Below are 19,740 nucleotides of genomic sequence, written 5' to 3'. Positions count from 1 at the left end.
TGACCGATGGGCCAGCTATTTGCAATCTCTATGCGCCGTTCTTTCATTTCCTCTCATATTCGCTTGGCGCTGGACATTTTACGCTATCTGCATTCCTTTCGATGTGATTCATTCCTCCGAGTTCCCTTTTCGGTAATTCAGAACATATTTACGAGCCACGTAAGACAACATCCCTCACTATTCTGAAGTTTCAATTTAATACCGACTTTTACTTAAATTCCGGCGAAGAGTACTGTCTCCCTTTGGGTGCTAGTACTACTACTTCGCAAGCTCTTCACAACGACACCCGAATCATTGTCACAGCTAAACTCGTCTCCACGCTGTACCAGTTTATAACTAACTTTACACGACGCTAACTCGTAACAAATCATGGACACGTTCCTACACTGGTACAGTGACCCAATATGCAGAACAAATATTGCGCGACAATCGCTTAAGAGGTGGTGTACCCTCTGTGGGTTTAACGATTGTTTGCGCATGATTAGTCTCGTAGTTATTAGCGATTCAAATCTTTGGCACACAAAAAAGTTCGACAGACAAGTTAGTATGTGCTTTAACGCCAAAAAGGTTCCGGCAGTCGGTTATCGTTGACGAAGACAAAGGATGCTACTTCCTTTTTCCTTTTTTCCCGTGGAAACGTCTATTTCCTGGTCGGTCGAACTTTGGTGTGTGACAAACCGCTAACAGCTGTGAGACTAATAATACACGAACAATGCTTGAGCCCGTAATGGATGGAGCGTGTGTGTCGTGCAGTACTTGGCTAGCACGTCGATTCGGGTGTCATTGTGAAGCGTTTGGGGACCATTAGTAGCAACGAAACTGAAAAAAAAAGGTTTTAAATAGAAAATTACACAATAATGAAAGATGTCTCACGTCGCTCGTAAATATGCTCGGAATAACAAAACGTAAGAGGAAAGCTCGCGTTGAAATGAATACAAAACGTGCAAAAACTCCAGTGCCGAGCGAATGGGTGAGCTACGGTAGCGTCGGAAAAAGTCACGTAGTTGACCCATCGGTCATGCAGCGGCCACCGATAGATCAGACTCTCGGTTTATCTATTCTGTCACCATTACACTACTGCTCTGTGCAAGCACCGTATTAAAGAGACTGGTAAGTAAATTACATATTAATACTAACCACTTGCGATTTCAGCGCGACGTCTTTACGAAAAGTGTAGGGCGCAGACACGAACTGTGCACCCACAATTTTATTTTCATTTATTTAATTTCCATTCCCGTCCTTAACAGGTGAGTTGTGAACCGTCGCAGGGTTTTTTTTCCCCTCCCGCCAAACAGCTGGCGAGCTGCTACCGGGTGAGAGGGGAACGTGTTTCCAGGGGGAGCTGCCCGGCCTCGCCAGACGAGTCCCCGGTCGCATCGCGATGGACGTACCCGCGCGCGGAGTCTTCGGCGAGAACCGAACGTTGCTGGGTTGCTTTCACCCTCGCCATGCGGCGTGGTTAGCGAGCATTTCGCTCTCGTTTATGTATATGACCGAAAGAGTCAGCCTTCAGGAATTGTGAATCGAACCCTGTCGTCCAGGACCGTGTGCCACAAACAGTGCAGATTCGCCGAGAGCTGGGGAAATTCACAGGCGTCTGTTGTGCTGAATGAGGCCTGAGCGCAGTGAGAGAGACGAGAACCTACATCGTAGGGAAACCCCGCAGAAGCTGTCTGTGGTCAGGGAGACTTAGCAGTGTTAAATTTGGCGGACCTAAGATCGGCCATAAAGGGAAACATTTACGAAAACTATTTAATTATGTAGCTATTCAGGAAATGAAGCCACAGTTATTTTAATCAACCATCCTTCATAAACTTTCATGGTTACCTCAATAAAACTTGAATATCGGTCATACCTATAATAGTTTAGGATTTACTGCTAAAGTGAATTTAAAAAGTTTTGTAACAAAGACCTGAATGGTAAAATATGAACACTTTGGTCGATCTCAACGATCGATATTTCATATAGAAGCGCATCATTAAAATGACAAATCTTCTAAATATCAACTCTGTAACTATTTGTTTAAGAGATATAGTAAATTTAAACTAACAGTATTTTCAGTTAAGCATCACATCCTCATTTTCACCACACAAAACACATTCAACGATGACAGAATGACACCTTATTGAATCATTAGGTAATAGAATATTTGTTGTAAAGTTTAGTGCATAACAGTTATTGTTCTGTATTATTTATCAGAAAGCACATTGGTGCAAGGCTACTGCCCCTGAAATTCAAAGTTAAGAAGGAAATTGTATTGGTTTTATGTAAAAGAATTTAACGGTTATTATGTAACGGATATTATTGTTAAAGCGCGCAGCCGGTCTTTAGGTAGCCAGGGCGTGAAACGTCGCGTCGTGTGGCATCGCGGGACTTGGTTTCTGAGCGGTGAGCAGCCGCGCGCCTGGTATGAAGTCTTAACTTTTCGCGTAGATAACGAGGAGGAGTATTGGACTTTTATTTCGCGATGAGATTGTGACTGATCGAACTGTGTCAAAGGGATATGCGCTCGAGTGTAATAGTAATTCTAAATACGACCACCTTCGCTATTAGTTTGCTTTGTGAATAAACATTATTCTAACCAAATCACAACTGTGTGGCCTACATCATTTACGGGTAGTTAATTTAGCTCCCAATATAATTATTACTGTTGTTATACGTTATACTAACGTCGTATGTTTAATACAATTTCGCAAACTTGCCATCAGCCAGACAATTTAACCAAATGGTCACAAGTGTCTAATTAGGGCGTGTAATGCGACACGTGCTGTTCAACCCCTATACGACTTTGAGCCAAGGCATTTCGACGAAGAGGAACCGCATGTGAGTGCCAACATCTTTGGGATGTTAGCCCGCAGCGGGCAGAGCACCTGGCGTGATTATACGGAGGTGCAACTGAATAAACCTGTGCTTCACTTAGGCGGTAACTGAACAACCGGCGTTACGTTTCGGCGGTGTCGAGGCTGCTGGCTGTCCCCTATCTTCGAGGTCTTCCTGATGTTAGCTTTCAACAACATAACGCGAGACCGGATGTTGTCGGTGTTGCTTTGACCTATTTCGATTCGTGCCCTGGCCAGATCTCCCGCCGATGAACACACGTTGTCTCGCTTTGACGAGACACTGGCACGCCAACACTACAGAGGTACCACAATTGGTAAATTCTCGCACAGCGTGGAAGGACGCCGACACACGTCATCTGAGCTGAGCTGGACTCTGTCCCGAGCCGGATTACAGCCGCTGGTGCTGCTGCCAGACTGAACATCGCAGTCTCTCTATCCTCAAATCACAGCTTCCGCACCACCGCCGCCAGCAGGCGGTCCAACGAGAGCCACTAGCGTCGCAGGCGTCGACGCCGTCTGACAGCATGGCGGCGCGATAACGCCAGTCGACCAGTCAGGGGCCGGTAACAGCATCACCAGTAACTGCGACAATCAATCGCTCCTGACCACAGTATCGGGGTTTCGGTCGGAATGCACACATTTTATTTTAATGCGACACGGCAACGAGACAAGAGTATCACAAGGTGCGACATGGTCGTGAATAGAACTGTGATCCAGAAAGAGGACAATAAATTTGATTTCCGTCTATGACTGTAAAATTTTTAAATTTTACTCGTTACCGTCAGCGACGGCCATCTTCAGGTCTGCAGCAAAACGTGGTAAAAAAAAAGCTACTGGATTGTCTACGTGTTAAAATAATAAAATATGCCACAAAGAAAAGTATTACTGACATACAAGTGTGTGAAACGTGACGTGATGTACCTACTTTAAGACACGTGCAAATAAATGAAGCCACAGTGGCATCGTCAAAAGATTCACACTAAATCAGCATAGCATCGTAGCATACATTTAAAGTATGGTGTAATTATACTAGACCACAGTGTCGTCGGAGTCACCTTGTTGAGAACGCTGCTGTTCATGGCAAACTGCAGAAGAGCAGTCACAAAATGTTTGTGCCGTACGCTCCTCAGGTGTCGCTCCTGTTATGTCTCACTACAGTCTGTCATGTCATAACTTTGGCTTCTTGCCCTACTTCTATTATCATGTTTATATTACTCTGTTAGCCACATAAGTTTGTTCATATGTACGTTATTATATGTTTGTTTAAGATCGCCACAAGAGTATGAGAATTACATATTGCCACTCAACCATTTCCTCTTTAACATTCTAAATTTAAATGTCTTTTTAATTTATTGCATTTTATCACTGTAATAACGTATACATCCAGTAAGCCCACCACAGACTTTACCTGTAGTATTCTTTTTCTTAGTGCATCTTGTCCAGTAATATGGCTGCCGAATGTATGCACCCTTACAGTACGGCGTCGCCTTCACTTGCAGCCCTGACGGCAAGCAAACTACATTTCCTCGCTACCACTGTTGCTGAGAAGTTGCGAGGAATTTCAAGCGGCCTTCCTGCGACTTTTCTTACCTCCCGCGTCTAACTGAACCATGTAAATTACTAGCACGTACCAACTTTACGTAGTTCTTCACGATGAGCGCCGGCCGAAGTGGCCGTGCGGTTAAAGGCGCTGCAGTCTGGAACCGCAAGACCGCTACGGTCGCAGGTTCGAATCCTGCCTCGGGCATGGATGTTTGTGATGTCCTTAGGTTAGTTAGGTTTAACTAGTTCTAAGTTCTAGGCGACTAATGACCTCAGAAGTTGAGTCCCATAGTGCTCAGAGTCATTTGAACCATTTTTCACGATGAGAAATTGCTAGACAGCGGAAAATAAAACGTTGTACGCACAGTATAAGTTTTTATTGCAGTGCACAGTCATAAAAGAGAGCGAGAGAGAGAGAGAGAGCAGAAGATAAAAATATGGCAACGGCACGCTATGAATAACACCAAATTCAAATATCTGCACTCATATTTCATTGTCATTGATGTGAAGGAAACTTTCCGCTCCAAGACGGGTGTGATTCATCAGGTCACGAGAAACAGACGCAAATGATGGGAAAGAACGAGAACTTCCTCCAAGGTTCTCAGCAGGCACGAAACGGAACGAAAATCCGTGAAGGACCGACACCTGTGGCGGTGTCGTACAGGAAACGCGGCCAGCACACGCGAACACCGCGGGCGCCTGTGGCGGCGACGAAGCGGCCGTAGGCATCCCAGAGGAAAACTACGGGGATAGGTTGGCGCAGTCGCATATCTTTGTACAGTGGAAGGAACCACTGTAATCGATAACGTACTAACAATACTGACCAAGTGACCAGTCGTGTGCGAGCTTCTTATGTTTTTCTCTGTTATCCCAAAAATCGTGGCGATGACGATTCCCAGTACAAAATTAAACTAGATTTAAATTTCCTAAAAAAAGTTATTGATTATTCCTCTAGGACTAATAATTTCTGCGCTTCCGACGACGGAAAAACTACATTAAACATTGATTTAACGGTATAAAATTAAGGTTTATTGCCAAGTTAAGTGGGTGAAGAACAAATATCAAACATACATACCAAATGTAACTGCAGTAGAACCGTATTACGCGATAAACATTTTTTTTTTTGGGGGGGGGGGGGAGAAGGCGGCGGCGGAGGTTGAGTGCAGAAGTGTGAGGTCGCCAGCCACAGGTCTGCAAATCGAAGAGCCAGCAGCTGATTCCCCGCTCTGCCTACGCAGCTACAGGCTGTTTCACAAGCTTACACCGCCGCTTCCGCAGTGCGAGACACTGCACGGGCGTGTCTGGGCGAGGGGTGGATTTTAAAATGAAGAGTGTTAACACTACATTGAATGCAGATATCAGTTACTCGTAACACTAACGCAAGAAAAGAGTATGGGCAGAGTCTAGGTAAACCTCTGGACGCTGTTCTACATTGCTAGAGGGGAAATTTAATCTTTAGTCATCCCGCACGATAGCTGTAGGCGACTTCAACTTCCCCCACCGCGAGTGCTGCTCGCTCTTCTGTTTACAGACAGAACTGGGCAGAAAATGCCGGCGACGTACGGTCTGTCTTGTGAATTTCTGTAATAATAACTTTGCTCACCTCGTGTTTAGCTAGTGTTATTTATTGCTGAGGACTTATTTTCAGTTGTTAACTGAGTCTTTATGTAGACAAGCAAAGCATTACAGGTGTAGTTGTCAACTACCACACAGACGACTTTCCAAAGTCTAACATGCTTTTATGCATTCGACGATGTCTATTTCGTTGCCTCCACCGTCAGAAGCTGCAGTACTTTTCGCAGCTTGAGGGCATCAAATGCATTGGCGCAGCCTAAGCTCTCCAAACACCCGAATACGGCCAGAGGTAATAAGTAGGCCAACTAGGTGTTACGGAACTTCGGATATTTCAAGACAGGTCAAGCAATGCATTACATCACACAACTGTTCTAGATTTAAACACGGTTAGTCACATTCCAAGAGACATCTCGACAGCCACCCTGCACCATATACTGTAGCTGTGTGCTGAGTGGTTGTACTCGGTTCCGCCCGCTCTCTAAGTGTCAACTGTGCTTGAACTGAAGAGATTTATGCCGCCTACCAGTAAGGCAATTGCTGGTGAGAGAAATGGAGCTACACTGTGGTCGTTGCTTAATTCACTACTGCGTGACTGTAACACAATTACACAAATCTTTACAATAACGCTGTCAACGACGTACCGCACCAAGGTGGCACATTTGCCCGTCCAGTCCCTTTCCCACGAGTACTGCATACGCCACTGACAACTTCACACTTACAAAGCACCTCTCAGCCACTGTTTATACGTATGTCTTTTGGATAACTTAAGAACTGCAAGTAACTACTTAGTTAATAAACTGAAAATGACTCCACTATGCAAACAAGAGCTCAGTGAAGTTATATTTAGAACTGGACAGGAAATGCTGGGAAGAAACTGTTCGCCTGCAAAATGAAAAGTCAGCACCGCTTGTGGTGGGGGAAGTTGCCTTTCCCAGAAGTGCAGAACACTGAAGAGATTACGCAGAATCTGCCCAAATGCGTTTCTTGAGTCAGTATTTATAGTAACTCGTATCTGTGTTCCAAGTAGCGTTAACGCACTTTGTGGAAAATAAAAACTCTCTGGGGGTGTCTGCGCAGTGCCTGACATGGCGAGCTGCGGCAGGCTCTCGATATACGTCTGTGAAACGACCTGTCGTTGCTTCTTGTGGCGTAGCGGGGCAGCGAGAGAGGGGGGGGGGGGGGGAGGAGCGTATGACCACAATCCAGCGATCTGTCCTCCTCCCCACCTCTCTCACGCTCTACCCTATTAAAACCCCAGAACGCAATTTATCTCTTAATAAAGCACCACTGCACTTACATATAGTGCACACATTCAACGTCTGATCCTAGCTCACTTCATTTAACAATAAAGATTAGTTTCATACTACTAAAACACTATTTTCAATAATATGTGATTTTTCCATTCCCCACCACGCGGAAACTATTAATCCCAGAGGAAAAAAGAGCAGGATATTTTTTGTAGGAAATTTAATGAAGTTTAATTTTTTACTAGAAAACATTTTCGCTGAAGGCTCCGTTTTCGACTTATCCACGAAAAACCGAAAAAACCGGCCTTTATACGCCCCCCCCCCCCCCCCCCCCCCCGGTCAGGATTTTTAGTACGTTGTTCACGGCAGTCCGTCCCACACCTGAACGAAAGTTAATTATTTCGCTTTCGCTGACCGGGCTACTAAAGCTGCGCTTACGGCCTCCCAGACCAACAGGTGGCCACAGAGCGGGCCGCTGCTCGGTCCCTCCCCCTGTGACGTCACCGGAAGCTGCCAGCAGCACCGGGAAGCCGCTGCCCGCCCCGACACTTGTCAACACCAGGGCAGACGAGACGCCGATGTGCCGCCGTTACGTAACGTGACGACGGCGGCGCAGGCAGCCGCACGTTTACGGACACGCACCTCTGCTCACGGCACGCTGCTACTTCAGTCCACAGAGACAGCTCTCCACGCTGAAAAGGCCTCTCCCCACCTCTGCACAACTACCGTGACCTACGTCCTTTTGAGCTTGCTTACTGGATTCCAGCCTCCGTTTCCCACACTTACCTTCCTTACTAAATTGACAAACCCGCGATGCCTTTGGACGTTTCCCATCAACTAATTCATTTTTCTGCTCAAGTTGTGCAGTGGATATCTTTCCTTCCCAAATCTATTCTGCAAATCTTCATCAGCTATTCGATATACCAGTCTATTCTTCAGCATTCTTCCGTAGCAGCACAATTCAAAGAGCTGTTTATCGTCCGTGTTATACACTGCAATTCAAAAAATAACTATAGGGATTGTAAACGGACAGAACTGTTTAATGTATAGCGATTCACATATAAGAATTAGAGAATGTGAAAGAAACTTCAAATTTTCGATCGTTGCACAACTACTGGGATAGAGTGAATGGGAAGCCGACGCAAGTTAAAATTCTCTGTGGAAGTTTACGGTGCATCTATCTTCGCTGAGAACAAAATTAGGCATTGACTGATACCACACCTTGATTATGGATTCCACGGATTTTAGACTATGTGATCAAAAGTATCGGGGCACCTAACTGAAAATGACAAGTTCGTGGCGCCCTCAATCGGTAATGCTGGAATTCAGTATGGTGTTGGTGCACCCTTTGCCTTGATGAAAGCTTCCACACTCACAGGCATTCGTTCAATCAGGTGCTCGAAGGTTTCTTGGGGAATGGCAGCCCATTCTTCACTAAGTGCTGCACTGAGGAGAGGTACCGAAGTCGGTCGGTGAGGCCCGGCACGAAGTCGGCGTTCCAGAACATCCCAAAGGTGTTCTATAGGGTTCAGGTCAGGACTCTGTGCAGCCCAGTCCATTGCAGGGGTGTTAAAACGTCAATCTAGGCCTGTGCTGTGATAGTACCACGCCAACACCACACCATAATACCACCACATCATAATACCACCGCCTCCGAATTTTACTGTTAGAACTACACACGCTGGCAGATGACGTTCACCGGACATTCGCCATACGCACACCCTGCCACATTGTGTACCGTGATTCGTCACACCGCACAACGTTTTTCCACTGTTCAATCGTCCAATGTTTACGCTCCTTACACCGAGCAAAGAGTCGTTTGGGTTTTACCGGCGTGATATGTGGCTTATCAGCAACCGCCTAAATGTCATAGTACTTCCAATGGATCCTCATGCAGTTTAGGATTCCTGTGTGATGGTCTGGATAACTCTCTCCGTATTACACATTGCGACCCTCTTCAACGGTCGGCCGTCGCTGTTAGTCAACAGAGGAGGTCGGTCAGTACGCTTTTGTGCTGTACGTGTCCCTTCACGTTTCCACTTCACTATCACATCGGAAACAGTGGACCTAGGGATGTTTAGGAGTGCGGAAATCTCGCGTACAGACGTATTACACAAGTGACACCTAGTTACCTGACCACGTTCGAAGTCCGTGAGTTCCGCGGAGCGCCCCATTCTGCTCTCTCACGATGTCTAATGGCTACTGAGGTCGCTGATACGTATTACCTGGCAGTAAGTGGCAGCACAATGCACCTAATATGAGAAACGTATGTTTTTGCAGGTGTCCGGATACTTTTGATCACATAGTGTATCTTTCAGGGCGATGGAGCAGCACCAGATTGGAATACGGAAGTGAGCACATTTCAAATCGATGTCTTGCAAACCGTTTGGTCAGTCGTACCGGACATGAAGACGCTGTAGTGCTGTTTCCCACGAGGATCTGCTGAGCTGCCAGACAACGGTTTAGTTTAATGGGGTTTTATTAAAGTCCTTATTCTGTGTATTCTTCGGCGAAAAGTGTTTCAGATATCAAAATCTGATAGTGCAATGCGCTCGATTCATTGACCTCACTAGGCTTCTGAATCAATGGCGTGTAATGTTCTCCGTGCGAGCACGAGAAATCATACACAAGACCAATAAAACAAATAACGTTTTTAAAACTTTTATATTGTCTGTAATGTTTATCAACGTATCGCTGTGTACTGAAGAGATAAAGCCGTTTGCAATCGCTATATTTATGGTAACTGTTCCGTATTTCCGCTGAAGCCCCTTAATAAGTGAGTGGACAGCGATAAATTTTTGTTAGAGAAGACGAATACTGCTGTTTTGGTACAATCACCAAAGTTAAAAGCACTGACTTAGAAGTATAAATAACTGACAGCGCAAAGGGACCGCAGACCCTAATATTTGACATAAATTTCAACTTCATACCACAGACAGGGGGAGGACAAGGTGGTCCTATAAAGGTTACGTTTTTGCCGATTGAGGTACGGGACCGAAAAAATTACGTCGAAGTTTACGCTTTTTTCCGCAGGTGCTGGAAACAATATGTTCCAGACTTAGGTGACGCCGAGGGCGAAAATGCCTGCAGCTTCAGCGAGCTGACAGCTGTTTTGTTGCGACAACTGTGCTTTTTGTTTTCCGTGTCGAGGCGGTGTCAGGCTGCCGGCAGAGCAGGAGACACGCCGTGTGCGCCGTGTAAACAGCACACAGCAGGCAGGTGCCCACTGTGTGGTGACGTCACCAGCGCGCGGAGGCGTCGGACGCACGCTTCGGCGCCTCGCACAAGATCCGGTGGGCGCATTTGTCGGGGGTTCTCGTTCTTGCTGTCACGCTCGCACGGGTGGCGGTTCCACAATTCGAGCTGACGCAATCCCTCATATGGAAGTCCCTGGTGAGCGACAGTCGACAAGACGACGAGGAAACACGTCACGACTACCCGGGCCGGGCACTTGTCGGACCTACGGGGACATTTTATGAGGCACGAGAGGCTTCTCTTCGCTAATCCGGCTAGACATTGTTCCGAGATGCGAAGGCAGTTACACTGGAGGGCGGACCGGCGAACAGAGGGACACAGTCAGGGCCGTAAGCCGGCAAAGCTGCTGAGCTCAGCTGGAGGGGGCGGCGCCACGCCCCCTCTCGGCATTCACCCGCACAGCAACACAAATAATCTGTCTCGCCCGTTGTCACTGTTTAAACAAAGGGACACTGCACGGTATGGAGGCTGCCACCAGTCGCTTTATAATGTCCTTTATTTTTTTCTTAACTATCCCCTCAGCCAAGTTTTCTAGCTGTTGCAGGCTCAGTAACAGATGGCGGGCACACACAAGAACCTGGTACACCGTATCCGACGAGCACACAGCCCACATTAGGCTGACGGGACGGGGTCGGGGGTGAGAAGTCAGGCGCTGCACCGTGTGGCAGCACTCGGCAGAAAGTCGTCGTAAATTACCGGAACCCTCTGACTGGCTGCTCACAAGGGAACCTCCCCATCGCACCCCCCTCAGATTTAGTTATAAGTTGGCACAGTGGATAGGCCTTGAAAAACTTAACACAGATCAATCGAGAAAACAGGAAGAAGTTGTGTGGAACTATGAAGAAAATAAGAAATATATACAAACTGAGTAGTCCATGCGTAAGATAGGCAACATCAAGGATCGTTTGAGCGCAGGAGTGCCGTGGTCCCGTGGTTAGCGTGAGCAGCTGCGGAACGAGAGGTCCTTGGTTCAAGTCTTCCCTCGAGGGAAAAGTTTAATTTTTTATTTTCAGACAATTTTAGTGTGGGAGTAGACGTGATTACCATTCCTCCAGGCTGTACACCTCGTGTTCAATCGTTAGATGTGTTTGGTTTTCGGCAAGTGAAATACTTTGTGAAAAGATTCTATGATTTTGCGAAGCTGCACAGGTACACAGAGCAGTATTGTTTACGCGATCGTGTGTCAATTATCAAAGTTTAGGCACTCACACATAATCAACTTCGCTCTCCAAAATTCCAGGACATGTTCAGATTTGCTTGGACATATGCAGGATTTGACGGTCTACGCACGGAAAAATTTGAAAACCTTAAATACATATGTTTTGACAGAGCACAGGGAAAACTGTGCGACTGTGAAACTGTTGCATTCAATTGTTGCAGTTTATGTGACAAACTCTTATGTTTTCATCACTTTTTTGGGAGTGATTATCTCATCCACAAGAAAACCTAAATCGGGCAAGGTAGAAGAATATTTTTACCCATTCGCCAAGTGTACAAGTTAGGTGGGTCGACAACATATTCCTGTCATGTGACGCACATGCCGTCACCAGTGTCGTATAGAATATATCAGACGTGTTTTCCTTTGGAGGAATCGGTTGACCTATGACCTTGCTATCAAATGTTTTCGGTTCCCATTGAAGAGGGACGTCCTTTCGTCTACTAATCGCACGGTTTTGCGTTTCGGTCGCAAAACACAGACACTAAACTTATTACAGAGAACAGATACGTCAATGAACGAACGGACAGAACATAACTTTGCGAAAATAAAGAAAGTAAACTTTTCAGTCGTGGGAAGAATTGAACCAAGGACCTCTCGTTCCGCAGCTGCTCACACTAACCACGGGACCACGGCGGTCCTGCGCTCAAACGATCCTTGATGTTGCCTATCTTACGCATGGTCTACTCAGTTTGTATATTTTGCTTATTTTTTTCATAGTTCCACACAACTTCTTCCTGTTTTCTCGATTGATCTGTGTTAAGGTTTTCAAGGCCTATCCACTGTGCCAACTTATAACTAAATCTGAGGGGGGTGCGATGGGGAGGTTCCCTTGTCAGTAAGCAACCTCCTCTACCGCGGTGAACCGAGGAAGAGGCGTGCATGCGTTTTCCGACCGACGTGGCCACGGCTGCTCAGGCTGCTTGCTGTCGTCTCATGGCGGACAGCCCGCTTTGCACCTGAGACGTCATCTGCTCGAGTCCTAACACTGGCTGTTTTTTTTTTTTAATAATTTTCGCCATATTTTTGTACTTGCCTATTGTTTGGGGGAAAATCATAAGTGACCATCGTCCTCGTGGACAGCGCCCTCAGCGCCAGGACAACATCTCATCTCATGCGCATCAGGATGTCTATGCAGACAGTTTGAAAGAGTCGGGAAAGGGAGTGTTTAAATTATTCTTGCTATGTTTGCACTTCAAATAGTATACTTCTACAAGGGGCTTTCAATAATTAATGCAACACCTTTATTTTCCTGCAAGCAGGTTCATTTTATTGAAGATTCCAATACACTGTATTATTCCCCAATCGTTTGGGAACGGGGGGGGGGGGGGAGGGGGCGGGAATCCAGAAGGCACAAACCTTCGAGTATTCTAACCGGTGGACGGCTGTGTCGGCACCACCAACACATACGTCCAGCTGAGCAGCGAGGTGTTCAATTATCATCCTCCATCACCTCACACGGGAGTGTCCGCACGTTGCAACATTCCAAGTGTCGCAGCTGCACAGCCGACACGCGAGAGATCGGACAGATTTTCGCGACCTTATTGCTATAACAGACGGGTCGCCAAAGAATCACTACGCTTTTGTTGACTGCCAGGTCTCTGTATACATTCTGCAAAGGCTTACGAATATCTGCGATGCTCCGGTTTTCAGCCAAAAGAAACTCAATGACTGTTCTCTACTTGCAACGCAACTGCGTTACAGACACCATTTTGAAGGCTACGTGTAGTTATCGGAACTTCATGAAAGTAAAGGGACTGAAGCAGGAATATTCCACCATGTCCCACAACATATTCCGCATTTTTTCAACCGAAATTGGCCGAGGAAAAAGGGTGTTTCATTACTTATTGAACATCCCTCGTACTAACGCAGACAACACATATGAAATAGACCATTCACTATAAAAGCAATTTTAAAATAACCATTTTTCCCTACTTTTATCCATAACGAAAACCTTGTCATGATTGCCCACCCTCATCACACGCATGAAACTTTTCAGAAACTTTTAAGTATGAAGCACACAGCAAGATGTCAACGTGAGTGGGACGGTAATACAGATAATACCCGAAAACGTTTAAAAATTAAAACTATTTTCACATTTTCACTTTAATATCGTCGGTTCTGACCCTCTAAACAGCAGCTTTCATACCAATTCCAAGCACACTAGACGAAGGTAGCCTGGTGCACTATTACCACACAACATAAAATCTTATTTCTTAAACCACCACCACCGACTTGTACATTCGAGACTTGAAAATAAGAGCCACCTCTGCGACTCTGTGGAATCGCCACCCTCGCGAGCGTCGCTATGTGTGGTGATGACATATCTAGGGGACAAACCCACAACCTAACTGGCAGCATCGAAAATCTCCCACTAAGTCCCCATTGCATGTTGAGCGCTAACGCAGAAGGGTTTGTCCGACAAGTGAACTGGACAATTCTTCATTTTCCGCCATCAGCAGTAGAAAAATGCACAAAGTTAGCGAAAGTTGATGAACACAAATGTAAGGACTCTGGCGCTCTTAACTAGGTGTGACTGACGTAACGACAGCAGTCCTCCAGGTGCGGTGTGAGGCAGGGAGAGCTGGTCAAAACACTGCCTTAGGCTACGGCTTGCCACAGGTGACGTCAGGGGGAACGCCGTCGCAGCGCAGTCACAGACCATTCACTCACTCTACGCGGCTAAGTACCCACACGCGAGGCGCTTACAAGGCCACCACGGCCCCCGAGTGCACACTGACCAGCCAGAACATTACGACTACCTCCCTAGTAGCCGTATGTCCGCCTCTGGCACAGGTAACAGCGGCGATGCGGCGAGCCATGGAAGCAATGAGGCCTAGGTAGGTCGCCGGAGGGTGCTCGCACACCGTACCTGCACACGAGTCACCTAACTCCCGTAAATTCCGGAGAGAGAGGCGATGAGCTCTGACGCCACGTTCAGGGCCAGCACATCAACTGGAACTCGCCACTGTGTTCCTCGAACCACTCCGTCATACTCTTGGCCTTGCATCCGCCACGCAGTACAGGTGTGAAGGTGCTGTTCCCCTGGAAGGCGACGGTTTCGGCACGATGGAGAAGGTATCGGGATTCATCAGACAATGCAACGCTTTGTCACTGCGCCGACGTCCAGTGCCGATGGTCACGTGCCTACTTCAATTGCAGCTGCCGATGTCTACATCTACATTTATACTCCGCAGGCCACCCAACGGTGTGTGGCGGAGGGCACTTTACGTGCCACTGTCATTACCTCCCTTTCCTGTTCCAGTCGCGTACGGTTCGCGGGAATAACGACTGCCTGAAAGCCTCCGTGCGCGCTGTAACCTCTCTAATTTTACATTCGTGATCTCCTCGGGAGGTATAAGTAGGGGGAAGCAATATATTCGATACCTCATCCAGAAACGCACACTCTCGAAACCTGGATAGCAAGCTACACCGCGATGCAGAGCGCCTCTCTTGAAGAGTCTGCCACTTGAGTGTATTAAACATCTCCGTAACGCTATCACGGTTACCAAATAACCCTGTGCCGAAACGCGCCGCTCTTCTTTGGATCTTCTCTATCTCCTCTGTCAACCCGACCTGGTACGGATCCCACACTGATGAGCAATACTCAAGTATAGGTCGAACGAGTGTTTTGTAAGCCACCTCCTTTGTTGCTGGACTACATTTTCCAAGGACTCTCCCAATGAATCTCAACCTGCTACCCGCCTTACGAACAATTAATTTTATACGATCATTCCACTTCAAATCGTTCCGCACGCATACTCCCAGATATTTTACAGAAGTAACTGCTACCAGTGTTTGTTCCGTTATCGTATAATCATACAATAAAGGATCCTTCTTTCTATGTATTCGCAATACATTACATTTGTCTATGTTAAGGGACAGTTGCCACTCCCTGCACCAAGTGCCTATCCGCTGCAGATCTTCCCGCATTTCGCTACAATTTTCTAATGCTGCAACTTCTTCGTATACTACAGCATCATCCGCGAAAAGCGGCATGGAACTTCCGACACTATCTACTAGGTCATTTATATATATTGTGAAAAGCAATGGTCCCATAACACTCCCCTGTGGCACGCCAGAGGTTACTTTAACGTCTGTAGACGTCTCTCCATTGATAACAACATGCTGTGTTCTGTTTGCTAAAAACTCTTCAATCCAGCCACACAGCTGGTCCGATATTCCGTAGGCTCCTAGTTTGTTTATGTCGTGGTGATTAGCGCTTGCATGGGTGGGGGGGGGGGGGGGTCGGCCGCGGAGGCCCATCGTTAGGAGTGTTGGGCGCACGGTTTGTTGAGACACAGTTGGCAGCCTGTCTTGTTTTACCTGTCTGCCCAGCATACGACTGCTGACACCTGTAATGCCTCCACATGCACCGTGCGTGTGTGAGTAGCTGCCATTCCTCGCCAGCTGAGGCTGTCACTTTTTAATGGTATTCGTATTAGTTAATGAAGAGTATGCTGTCATCATTCTTTCGTGAATGGGTCGCTTATATGCCATCGCTTTTAGCCTGTTATTGTTTTCAGTTTCCACTGTCTGTCGTTCGCGGCTCTGCCCTTTTGTCCCACCTTTGTGTGGCTTTGCTGGATGCGTCTCGGTTCTGTCAGTTTGGCGACACTGAACTGCTTGAGGCCTTTTTCTGTTTATGCCAGTCTCGTCTAGTACTCTTCTTTTCCAAGAATGTGTGAAGCTGACGAGACATTCTATTTATGACCCGGATTTTTCGCATACGGTATGCAACTGGGATGTTAAAGAATTTCCTGTAGATTTTCACATTTGGGTTTGGGAGACATTTTCACCTTGTATTGTTGATCCTAATATTTTCATTATAATTATGGGTTCCCTTACTTCTAGCTGCTGTTTTTAAAAGTTTTCTATTGGGTACTAAGTGTGTGATGTGTAGAGAGCTTTTTCTAGATTTGCCAGGTGTCCGCCCCCCATATATACCAACCAATGCCACTCATATCTCTGTCTCCTATGTTTTTCTTCATAGGCTGAACGAGCCAAATACAGTACGTCGCAACCACGCTTAAGTTCAGAGCGAGCGTGGCAAAGCAGAATGTGCAGATTAGTCCATGTCAACACGACCTGTTCTTGATTAAGTGGATTCAAAGAATACATATCAACACTGAACAACGAATTGGTATTTCTTTGTACGTCTACTCGAAATACCCAAAGTTGTTGAATATCTTTTCGTTTTTAGTCCTAGAAGACTACATAATTGTTTACTTAGGTTGAAATCTCTCATGCTGAGAAATGAGACAGGGTGATACGTTTTACAGGGTAAAAAACTTTATATAGCAAAAATGCTCTAAGTACTTTATATTTGTCAACCAGCTTCCACAGGCATCTTCTGGTCTTAAAAAATTATTGATACAAAACGTATTCATTGTGAGTTGGAACATCATGCCAAGTTGTCATATTACTGAATAAAATGTAGCACATTATACAAAGATTTATCAGAAATAAAAGTAGTGCTCATAGATGATTAATATGTTCTAAAAAAACACAATATACAGTAAAATGTACAATAATAGATCCGTTTACGTTAGCTTGACGTGATCTATTCATTGATGAACCACCTTAGACGGAGTGTATGGTACAGCAGTTGTACCAATTAAGCCCCTTCATAAGGAAGGAGACAAGACAGAATTGAACAATTATCGTCCAATTTCCTTGCTGACATTTTTTCCAAAATATTCACGAAAGTAATGTATTCGAGATTAGTCTCACAGTGAATTGGAAATAATTTACTTAGCATATCAAAATTTGAATTCCACATGGGTAGCTCGACTGAGAATGTTTTTTATGCACTCACTTATCAAATAATACAAAACTTAACTGAGTATCGCCAGTTGGTATTTTTAATAATCTTTACAAGGCACAATACTGTTACTCTCATAGAAAAATTCAGGTTTTATGGAATATTTACCAAACATAACGCAAAAGGTTATGCTGAATCATTCAGAAAATGTCGGTGGAGTGAAACATTTTACGGTCTGTGGAGAAATCACAAAGGGAGTCCCACAGGGTTCAATTTCGAGTCCACTTCTATTCCTTATACACGAATATAACTTTCCAGTTAACGTTCAGTAAGCAGGATCGGTACTTCTTGCAGACGAATTCGATTGGAGGGAAAGAACCAGAAAAGAGATGGTTAATATTTCCCGAAGATTTATAAAGCGGCTCTTAGAAAATGGCCTCCCCCTAAATTTTGAAATAACATACTGTATTCAATTCTATGCAACAAGTAGAATCATATCAACAATTGATATAGCACTTCACAGCATGAGTCGGTAAATAGGGTGAAATCCTCCTAATTTTTGAGTGTACACACTGATGAAACCTCGAACTGGAATAAAAATATTACCAAGCTTCTCAAACAATTAAGTTCAGATACCTTTTCTCTTCGTATAATTGCTAATCTTGGAAACAAACTCATCAACCTCCTGGCATATTTTGCTTATCTCCACTCAATAATATTTAACGGAATAATTTTCAGTGGAAATTCATCATTCGGAAAGAAAGTATAGATGTGGTGTTCACCCACGGGCGTCATCTACGTACCTCTTCATGGAGCTAGGCTTTACCTCGCCATCACAATACATATTCGAAAAGAAATTCTTGGTAAATAATCCACGACAATATAAGAAGAACAGCGATGTGCACTAGAGGGAAAAATTATCTTTTATTACGCGCTATTAAAGATGTCAGTGGCTTAGAAAGGAGATCAATAAGCAGCAAAAATTATTTTTTATCATTTTCACAATAACAGAAAATGTCTCACCGGTAGCAAAGCAATTTTCAATTGAATAAAATTCAATTCAATAAAAAATAATTTCTCCTGCACATCAATAATGCCACTGACAAATTTCTACTTAAAAATCTGTAGCTAAAAAAAAGGACGTGTTTTTAAGTGTACTGCACGAGTAAGACTAAAATAATAATGTTCTCATTAACGTTAATACAAATCACGTATACATATCCTGTAAACTGACTCGTTCCACAACATTTCGAAAAAAGAATCGTTCAAACGATCTATGGAACATGTAACTAACAGAACAAGAGACGAACGCATTTCCCGTTTTACTTGTTTCACTCACAGACAAGAGTCAAATTACATATGAAACACTATTTTTCTGAATTGCAAAATAAGATGGCTGGGTGGTCATCGAAAACTGATGCAATTAAAGCTATGAAAAAGGAGTTTTCCGAAACAATCCATGTAGGATTCAAACTTTGATATGCTAAGTAAATTGTTTCCACTTGACTGTGAGACTAATCTCTAATACATTACTTATGCGAATATTTTGGAAAAAGTATGTCAGCAAGGAAATTCGACGATAATTGCTCAATTGTGTCTTGTAACCTTTCTTATGAAGGAGCCTTTCCGTTTGCTATTTTCACTAGGGAAGGCTATACAATAACTGAGATTAGCGGAGGAATACAGGGGGCAGAGATGAAGTCCACGTGTGTGCTGTCGCAGCACATCTTCCGCCAGTGTTGAGGAAGGCGCGGGGGATGATAATGCAGGAAGTGCCGAGTGGAGAAAAGCTCACGAAATTCGAGGACCATGTGGTCAATCAGTGGATGGAGAATCCTAGTATACCAGCTGAAATGTGGAATGTATATAAGCAGCAGCACAGAACCGCGAATGCTGTCCAAGGCTGGCGCAGACAACTGAAGTCCTCGACGAAGTAAAAACATCCAAACGTATACTTTCTGACAATTAAGCTGAAGGAGCAGGTAGTAAATGCTGCGTTTGAAATAAAAACATATTCGACTGTCTCTTCAAAAATGAAGAAAAGGAGACACGGACGTCGACAAAAGGCTGGAAGCCACGGTCCAGTCACATTACCGCGACGACCGCCGACGTGCGACAACCGTTCACAGGCGGCAGGTGGCAGCACTGGCAGTGGCGGGTGGGGACGCACAGAACAGTGCAGCCGTCGTAATGCGGGATCGGAGCGGTTTATCCGACATACAAAAGGGCACGAGCATTGGCTTTTTGGGACCAACGGTTGAAGCGCTTCCGGAACGGCTGAGTTTGCGAACTATTTGTGCC

This window comes from Schistocerca nitens, chromosome 10 (assembly GCF_023898315.1).
Source record: "Schistocerca nitens isolate TAMUIC-IGC-003100 chromosome 10, iqSchNite1.1, whole genome shotgun sequence".
Classification (NCBI taxonomy): Eukaryota; Metazoa; Arthropoda; class Insecta; order Orthoptera; family Acrididae; genus Schistocerca; species Schistocerca nitens.
Note: the sequence above shows the minus strand (reverse complement) of the source record.